The sequence below is a fragment of the Podarcis muralis genome, chromosome 2, assembly GCF_964188315.1.
Source record: "Podarcis muralis chromosome 2, rPodMur119.hap1.1, whole genome shotgun sequence".
NCBI lineage: Eukaryota > Metazoa > Chordata > Lepidosauria > Squamata > Lacertidae > Podarcis > Podarcis muralis.
Genome location: NC_135656.1, coordinates 4458423 through 4468220, shown reverse-complemented (window position 1 = coordinate 4468220; position 9798 = coordinate 4458423). Strand labels below are relative to the sequence as shown.

At 44.0% G+C, this 9798-nt stretch overlaps 1 long non-coding RNA gene across 1 annotated transcript; it reads left to right on the top strand.

Moving 5' to 3' along the window:
• The first annotated feature begins 1193 nt into the window (after window positions 1-1193).
• Window positions 1194-6493, top strand: LOC114592696 (uncharacterized). Its single transcript, XR_013391735.1, has 4 exons — window positions 1194-1312; window positions 2397-2482; window positions 3280-4851; window positions 5164-6493. It is a non-coding gene; the product is annotated as an uncharacterized LOC114592696 (long non-coding RNA).
• Window positions 6494-9798: the final 3305 nt, after the last annotated feature.

Sequence of the window (9798 nt, the reverse complement as noted above, 5' to 3'; positions counted from 1 at the left end):
GGATGTGTTCAGGTACTCGGTCTTATGCCCATGCTTTATTTAGCCACTTGAACAAAAGACTTCTAAGCAGTTTACAAATGATTAGCCTGCAGTGAAGTGGGCGGGTTGAACCGTCTCCCATTGAGCTCTATAATATATAGTAATTTTATCATTATAATGACATTTGTTGATTGCATTGTTAAAGTTTAATGTCTTCATGCTGTACTTTATTAGCTGGCAGGTACTGCCTTTCGAACCAGCGTGATTTTTCAGGGTGGGCTTTTTAACAATGTAATTTACATTGGCTTTGTAATATTAACAAAAAAAATCTCGTCATATACTTGTATTTATATATTTGGTTAGTTTTCTGCCACTCTTTACCATGTAAGCTTTTTTCTTTGATGCTTTTTGTTTTGAGCACTCCTTTGCGTTCAGGCCGCCCCCCCCCCCCCCGAAGCTGAGTGGGAAACAGATTGTTCCTGTGAACTGGCTTTTATATGAAAATGCCTTATGCAGACCTTTGCTCCATCTAGCTCAGTTTTGTCTACTCTGGCTGGCAGAAGCACCCTAAGGTCACAGGCAAAGAAGGGTCTTTCTCAGTGCTGGTGCCAGATTTTGTTAACTGGAGGTGCCAGGGACTCAACCGGATTCCTTCTGCATTGAAGCACCTGCTGTTCCACCAAGCTATATGCACTGATGTACAGCTTCCTTTCCACAGTGAACCTGGGAGGGGGATGAAGATAACCTTGACGGTGGAGTCGAATAACACTCTTGATAGTAAAATTAAAAATTAGCCTTTCATGCAACAAACATGAAGACCTTGGGAAAATTTCAGCCTAGTGGCTTGGACCTTGCAGTTATTGACTTTGGCAGGAAATTCTTCAAAAGCAACTATCGGTGTCTTGATTTTGGCATAGGGACTGCTTAGTGCTGGCTACGAGCTGAAACATTGCCAAGGGTGAATCTAGTGCTGCTTGTCTCTTCAAATGCTGACCACCAGCTGTTCTGCTTCCTCGCCTGCCATTTCATCACGTCTTTCCCACGGCTTGTGGGACAGAATTCAAATGCTGCTTGCCACAGCAGGCAGAAGGGGCTGGCGTTGGAGAAGCTGGCGGTGGGTGGAAAGTGGCTGCATAACTGCATTGGTGCCATGGAGCTTTCAAAAGACACCTTCAGGTTGAGGCTTCACAAACCTGCTTCTGAAAATGCACAGTGCAAAATGGTACCACTAAGAGCTTGGGACCATAATAAATAACAAGGTGAAAGATGAAAAAAATCTTTTTTTAATAATTCCAGTGGCACCTTTAAGATCAACTAAATATAAGCTTTCAAGGTATGAGCTTTCGTGTGTATACACACTTCTTCAGATACTCTGAAGCAGAGGTCGCTTCAGCCTTATAACTGTTGATGACTGTTATGGCAGTTGGTTCCACAGGGAAGGGCAAGGCATTTTTAAAGGGATAGATGACCAGAATTAGCTTTAGCATGTATAATGGGACATGAACCCAATATCTCTATTCAGACCAGGTCTCTCCATAGTTTTTAATTTAGTAATGAATTGTAATTCAGCAACTTCTCTTTTAAATGTAAATCTAAAATTCTTTTGCAATAAGACAGCTACTTTAAGATCTTGTATAGAATGTCCTGGAAGACTGAAGTGTTTTCCTATTGGTTTCTGTTTTATGATTCCTGATGTCAGATTTATGCCCATTTATTCTTTGGCATAAAGTTTGTCCTGTTTGTCCAGTATAGAGAGCTGAAGGGCACTGTTGGCATTTGATAGCATATATAATGTTGGAAGATGAACAATTAAATAGGCCTGAGATGGTATGTTTGAAGTTATTGGGGCCAATAATGATGTAGCAGCAAAGTTGGCATCTAGATTTTTTGCAGGCTGTTGTGCCAGTGTCCATGTTAAGTCTGTTCGTTGTACTATTGTGTGTGAGGAGCTGTTTAAGATTGGGTGGCTTTCTGTAGGCAATGAAAGGTCTTCCTCCCAGAGCTTGGGAAAGAGAGCTGCCATTATCTAAGAGATGTTGCGAATCTCTGATTGAGAGCTGCATGTGATTACTAGTGGTGTTCTGTTATTTTCTCTTTTGGGTCTATCTTGCAGTTAAAATAAAGGTGTTCACCTTGCCCCAAATGTGCATTTATCTGATCCTTCAATCTGTGGAACCTGCACTTTTACAAGTGCCTCAGAATGTCTGTTCCACATTTGTGAGGAGATGGTTCTCTAGTGTGGCTGCAGCACCTGCACTCTTTAGTCAGCAGCCTCATCACAGTGTTTTACATGCCTGCTGAAAACTTTCTCTGTTGCAGCAAGCATGATTTTAGCTACCAATATTTCTTCTAAAAGTTTTATTGATTTTATATTTGAATTTCATGATGGTGATTTTATTAATATTTGTTTTTAATAGGTTTATGGATGCAAAGAAATTGCAATGGAAGATAATCTTTTTTTTCCTTGCTAGACTGAAAACAGGGAACAGGGAAAGACAAAGCTGTAAGTGATATATAGAGAACAGGTTTTGAGGGGCTGAATTAATCAACCTGAGATCCCATCTTTCACTCAAACATTTCTAGTCCTTATGACAACAAAAATATTTCATGCAATTTTGAAAGCTGGAATGAGGTGCAACTTTTAGGGACCAGAGTATACATGCTGCACATACGGTATATCTTTGCTATTTCCCGAGACAAGCAGACTTAGTTATGTAACTCTGATAACTGAAAAAAGTAGTATCCTCTACTCTCTTATTTGGGAGCAAGTCTTGGATGTGACTCCTGGAAGACCTGCTCCCTGCCTTGCAGGGCTTGACCTGGGAGAGTGTGGGCTGACTGACTCCAGCTACAAAAAGTGAGGCTGCTGAACAGACTCTTGGGCTGGGGAGGGTTGTTGGAGCGGGGTTGTGGCTGTTATTTATATTTATCCTTTGTATCTATTTTAAAAATTAAAAATAAAAAACTCCCCAAAACCAGACATTTCCTTTAAAATGTAAAAATCCTCTCGGGTGGGCATGTTGGGCCCCCAAAAGAGGACATGTCCAGGTTTTCCCTAGGCAACCCTAGTTTATGACTATTTTTGTTATGTAATTTTTTTCATGTTGTAAGCCGTCTTGAACATGAACATGATTTTAACTATGGAAAGGTGGCAAACAAATAAAATGATGTGTGAGGTATGTAAGTCTCACTGAGTTCAGTTTGTCTTGTATAGGATAGCACTCTTACGCGGATTTTCTTATCTATATTGACCGCTGCAGAATTTATTTATGCTTCATATTCACTGTCACTATTTTGCAGGAGGGATTCAAGGGCATACTGAACTTGTGCAGTTAAAGGGGATTAAAGTGCCGTCTCGCCCTAGCACAGGGGTAGTCAATGTGGTGCCCTTCAGATGCCCTTGGACTACACTTCCCATCATCCCTGACTGGCAGTTGGAGTCCAAAGCCACATTGGATGCCCCTGCCCTGGCACAACAAATCCACTTTAAAAAGAAACAGACTCTTCGCTGTTTGGAAAGTGTGGGGACAATTGACCATCCAGAGGCTGCATAAACACCATGCAAGCAATTCAAGATGAATGCAGGACGAATGCCTGTTATAACCACCTCACAAACAAATCAGAATGAAAACTCAATAAAGAATGGATATAACCTAACCTCTGCAGTAGCTGTATTCAGGTAAATCAGGGTAATTGCTCTATAAAGAGGATGTCTGGAGAGGCCCTGCTTGTGGTGCCACTACTGAGGGCTGCCTGGTTTCTGTTGACCCGTGATGGGACCTTCTCAGTGGCTCTTCCTTGCTTGGGGAACGGCCTCTTTGGTGAGCTACGTCTGTCTCCCTTATTGGAGACTTTGGATTTTTAACAAATAAATAAATCCTGATTTACAAAGGTATTTGATGGCTGAGAGATACTGTTCTTGGCAACCCTGAAATCCTTGGCTGAGAAAAATTTTAAAACTGCTTTTAGAATGCTATAGAAACTATTTTTAGAAGGTTTTTAATGATACTGCTTTTAACAATGTGCTTGCCACTTAGCCCTGCGCTCCTTTGGGAGGGAAAGGTGGGACAGAAATTGAATAAATAAATAACTTTTACACATGTATTCAAATATAGAGTTCCAGCTTCAGTAGGCCTCCAGAAAAGTAGGTGAAAAATTGTCTTATTTTGGTGTTGATGACAAGGCAGTCCTAGTTCCTCAACAGCCCTGCATCCTGTTAGGCTGGAAAGGCACAGAGCGTGGGGGATGTAGGTGGTTAATTTATAGCTCTTTGTTCGCACTTGCGTCAAAGCTTGTTTAAAAATACAGCCCTTTGATTCTTAGTCACTTTTCATGTGAGGCTCCTTGCGGTTATAAATACCTCAGCCAGATGCCTTTCCAGCCAGAGCCTGTGGCCCTGCGAGCCACCTGCTTCCTCCTCTCAGTTGCTGCTCCGTAGAAAGAGGGGGGAAAGGCCTCGTTTGCTGCTCCTCACGCAGGTTCAGCATTTGCTTAACGAAAACGAAAATAACTGACATTTTATTTTGCAAAGTGAAATCTGATGCAAAATTGAAGTTTCCCCTCCAGGCAAAACTCCCAAGGGATTTGGAGGAAAGCCGAAAGAAAAACCTGGGAGGGTTTTTGAGGAGGGTTCAGGTGAAGCAAGATGTTAATGAGAGACGCTGAGCTGCCATCACTCCCTGTCTCTTTCTCGCCTCATCCTGGCAACATGCAGTAGAAGAGGCACATTATGGGACACCAGGGTTCAGTGCTCTCTAGGTTACCCCTCCCCACACTGGCCATTAGGTGAGGTGGGGATGGAAGAATGAGCAATGACAGCCATGGGTGTCCAAAGGGGCGGGGGAGTAGTGTCACATCTGGTTCTGCTCCCAGGTTGCAGAATTTATTTATTTATTTTTTTAAAAAATGATATTTATTGAGAATTTAAAATTGCAGGGGGGAAAAGAAAAAAAAGGAGAAAAAAGGAATTAAACAATACAAGTCAATAAAAAGAAAAGAGTACAAAACACACAATACATCAAAACCAAAAACAAAAGCAAAATAAATAAATAAATCCAATATTCCCATATCTTTATCTTTCATTAACTTGTTTCATCGACCTCCTCACACCTCCCTTTTTTGTATTCTAATTATTAATTATCTCAGCAAATCCTTTCCATCTTTCACTATATTGTGTCCTTCCAGGTTGCAGAATTTAAAGGGTGGAATTCCAAGTAGCACTAAGGAGAAGGCTCTGTCAATGCCAGCATTTTTGCTTGTCTGATGGAATGATCCTCCCCCAGTGCAGTGCTCTGGCGGGTTGTCTCCTGATTCCCCCACCACTTGAGGGTTTTTTTTGGGGGGGGCATGCTTGCATGCTGGGAGAAGAGGAGGGGTAAATCCCCATTGTGCTATCAGGACTCATTGCGCTGGCTCCCAGGAGTGCATCTCTTTAGTTGAATCTAACCCGAAGTGAATCCAGGGATACCTTCACAGATGAAATAGCAATTTACCTCTTGTTTTCAACAGCATCATAGAAGAAAAGGATTGAGCCCTCCTCCACCCACAATTTAGGATCACGGCCTGCACACAGACTCAAATGCAAGGTCACATTTAGGGTGCAATTCTAAACCGATATACAGTCATGCCTCGAGATAAATACGCAGGGAGACAATTACAACAGCCTTGTTTTACTCCTTTCCCAATTTTGTTGTTCCATATCCATTTCTAAGTGTAGCTTCTTGTACCACATAGAGATTTCTCAGGAGACAGATCAGGCACTCCCATTTCTTTAAGAACTTGCCATAGTTTGCTGTGGTCGACACAGTCAAAGGCTTTTGCGTAGTAAATACAGTGGAACTCAAGTCTGAGTAGTCCTTTATAAGGTTCAGTGCTATTTTTCTAGAAAAAGAGGTGCCAGAACTCACCATGAACACCTCCCTTGTTCTCTTATAAAGGCAATGGCGCCGACCTGAGAGGTGCCAGAACTCAGTTCTGGTAGGTTATGATTGGGGGGGAAAGCCCTGATAAGGTTGATCTTCAGTTGTAATGTGGTCCTAAGTCAGGGCTCAGCTGTGTAGTATATGAAGTGCTCACAAAACTTTCTGAGACACTACAATACTTTTTGCACTCTTTCTTTATGAACTGTCACACACATGTGTACGTTTATGCACGTCTCTTGGCCTTGCAGTGGTGCTCCTCTTTGTGTGTTGAATATTAATCTTGTGCAAATTCCTGAAAATCTCATTGGCATCACCTATGTGCATAAAGGACTCTTAGGGTGGGATTCAGCTTATGAGTTCTGCTAGTGGAAGCCCATGCAAGACCTTCTGGTAGCGCAGTGGGGCTTTCACTCCTATCCTCCCCCCATGCCTTCCCATGTGTGTATCAAGAGAACCCTCAGAATAGCGCATAGGGGGAGGAGAGGGGTGGTCAGTCTGAAAAGCTGAAATGCTTGCGCTGACAGAACCATTAGAAGAGCATGATTTTGAGTTCTTTCCAATGAGAGGAAAAAATGGTGGTGGTGGTGGTGGGGGGGGGGTAGAAGAATCCTGGGGACTTACAGCACTTGCTCCCTGTCCCCTGTTCTTGTTTTAGCACCAGATGCAACAGAGACCTGCCCTCTGACCAACATTATTATAAATTCTACCACAATAACGGTAACAAATTATCTTGGGTTTTTTTAACTAAGTGGATAATGATTTGGGGAGCTCAATGAAGGGTTCTCCAAATGTTTGCTGAGCAAATAAGTTTGTGAAATCTGGCAAGGAAGAGGCAACAGGGAGCCAGGTGGGGAAACCAACACACTTTCTCTATCTTTGCGCAAGCATAGCCTGGTTGGTTTCCCAGACAGCATTGATCTTCATGTGTTGGATGGTATTGATTCCATTCTTGTCCCAGGTGTCCCAGGGGTGCCAGTGCTTGCTTCCAGGCAAACACTGGAAAGCTTGTCCATACATTAGCTTCCCACATCACACACACACCCTCTAGTGCTCAACCGGGTGCATTGAGAACTGTCCTTGCAAAAAGCAGGTACCCTTCCCCTCTGCACAGAAAGCATCAGTGGGGGCACTATTGGGGGGGGCAGTTCTCCTTCCCCATTGCACTTCTCCAAGTCCACTGTTCCATTTTTTACCTGTTTGCTGGTTCTACAAACTGAACTGCTTTTGCTATCTGGGTTGCTTCCAGGTATGAAGGGGCTCTCAAAGTGCCATCTGGTGGAACTCTTTTTACATCCAGTCCTTAGCTTATTTGAAGGCAGCAGCAGAAAGCAGCTACAAGCTGATGTTTTTTGAGGTTCCCATAATGCCCCTTGCATAACACAGTCAGCAGACCCCTCCAGGGAGCAAGACCAGGCCTCAGTGCCAATGGGCAATGGTGTGGCACTGAAACCATAGCAGCTTCCTCTGGGTGCTAGACACTGACACTGGACCAGATGGTTGCTGTGGGTCTAGCCCTCTCCATGAAATCTCTCCCCTCCTCTGAAATACGGAATGGTATCCCTGAGGTCAGTGGGATGGCCAGATGCAAAAAAGAGGGCAGGGTTCCTGAACCTTTAAATTGTTGTGCTGAAGAGGGAAGTTTGCCAGGTGTACCTTGCATGACAAGCTTTCTCTGGTGAACTCTCCTCTTTTACACAACTCCTAAACATTCAAAAGCCCTGTCCTCCCTAGTTAAGAACCAAAAGCACAGCTTGATCAATAAGTGTTTGTGAGGTTCTCCTAGGGTCAGTAGGAAAATAATAATTGGGTGGTGATGGTTACCAGAGAATGGCTCTTTCCAGAAAGTAGCTACTTTCTGTGTGTCTGCATATACACTATAAACCTTTAAAGCAAATTCAAAGCACATTCCCCCACTCAAAGAATTCTGGGCACAGATTAAAGGTTGCTGGGAATTGTGAGGGGTAAACTACAGTGCCCAGATTTTTTTGAGAGAAAGAATGTTCTTCAGATACACTTTAAACGTATAGTGTGTACACAGCCTGTGTTTGCAGCAGTGACTGCTCAATTTCCCAAGGAACGGTGCCATTTGCTCAAATCCAAGTTGGAGTCAAGTATGTTTAAAGCACGTCCCACCTGACAAAAAAAATAATGAAAGCTGTAGTTTATTAAGGGTTATGGGAATTGTAGCTTTGTGAGAGGCAAGCTACAGTCCCTGGGTTTTTTGAGGGGAAGCCATGTGCATTAGAACTTCTTCAAAGGTTTGGTGCGGACACAGCCTCCTCCTGCCACTTCCTCATTGGTGGATCTTTTGAGGAGGAAAATCGAATCAAAGGCAACCTGGCCTTCTTTTGCCATAGGGTCAAGGATTGGGCATTGCTGAGGAATGACACCTCTGCACAGGTGCCTACAACAAGGGTCCCCTGCAATGAGGAGATAGACTAAGGGCTCACCCACCCTTCCTTTTGTCCCAAATTTAGTTCCTTTTAGTCTGTGACTCCTGATAGGTTTTCCTTTGCCTGGAAAAATCTGCTTTTTATTGCTGAATCAGAACAAGTGTCAATCCACAGAAAACCTGATTGACGTTTGCTCTGATTCAGCAGTAAACCACGGGTTATCCTGGGGGAAATGGCAGGACAAAAGAAAAACCTATTGGATCCATGCCTAGAAGTCACGGACCAAATGGAAGTGTGGATGAGCCCTGAGGGAGGGTCCATGGAGGGTGTCTTGCCCAAAGGCTCTCCAGAACCTGGAGCTGAGAGGCACAAAAGTCTTTCCTCCCCAGCTCCTGTCCACTTCTGAGGAAGGAGAACAGGTTGCCTTAGATGCAGCCATAAGCCATCCTCCTGTGCTTCTCTTTGTGTGCGAACAGGAAATGTGCTACAGCGAAACAGGAGCTTAGGTGAGAAGGGGAAGAAGGAACAGCCATTTCAAAAGAGTTCACCCTCTTTCTCCTAAAAGTGCATGGGCAGGTCAACCTCTCAGATTCCCTCCAACCTCATTTGCCTTGACTTTAGTGTACCTTTACAGGTCTTTGGGTAAGGAGTGCATAATTTCAGTGATCTGCAGGGCTCTTGAGCAGATGGCTGGCACATTTAACTAGCAGTGGCAGTGGAACTGAGAAGGAACTGGTCCCACAGCATTACGTGACAGGTGAAGTGGACCAGCGTCACTGGCAAGACTGAAGCTGGAACTTGACCCTGGAGAGTTGCACTGTACACAAACATGGATCTTGTCCCATAGCAACACCCAGCGCAGCTAGTCCAATAAGATAAGGAATGAAATCTGTGTCCTGAACCTTGATGTGTTGCCATCTCCCTTGCTGCACAGCTGATCACCTTGGGCCCCTTGCTGACGAGAGCTGGGAGTCTATTCCTGTTTGATGCAGGAATTGCCTAATCAGTCATGCTGGATATGTACTTTTGCCAGCAACACGAGACTATTGCTGGATCTGATCCCTCCTGGGAAGCCTTGTTCTTGATTTGTCACTGGAGCCAATACCTACTGACTGCCCACCAGGACTCTTGTGTGATGTCATGGAGGGGCAGCAGCACAAAGGCGGAACACATATTGATTGCTCTGGGAGCAGAAGACCCTAAATTCAGGTTGCAACTTGTATACATGTTTATCTGCAAGTAAGTCACACTGAATGGATTGGGTCTTACTTTCCAGTAAACATGCTTGGAATTGCAGTCTCAGTCTGACATCTCCAGTTAAAAGGACTTTAAGAAACAGGATTGGCGAAGACTTATCTCTGCCTGAAACTTTGGAACAATCCAACTTCCAGCTCCAACTCCCAGCAGCCCAAGCCAGCATGCATGGCCAATGGTCAGGGATGGGGGGAATTGTAGTCTGGCAACAAAAGGAGGGCCACAGGTTCCTCATGATCCTAGAGAGACTT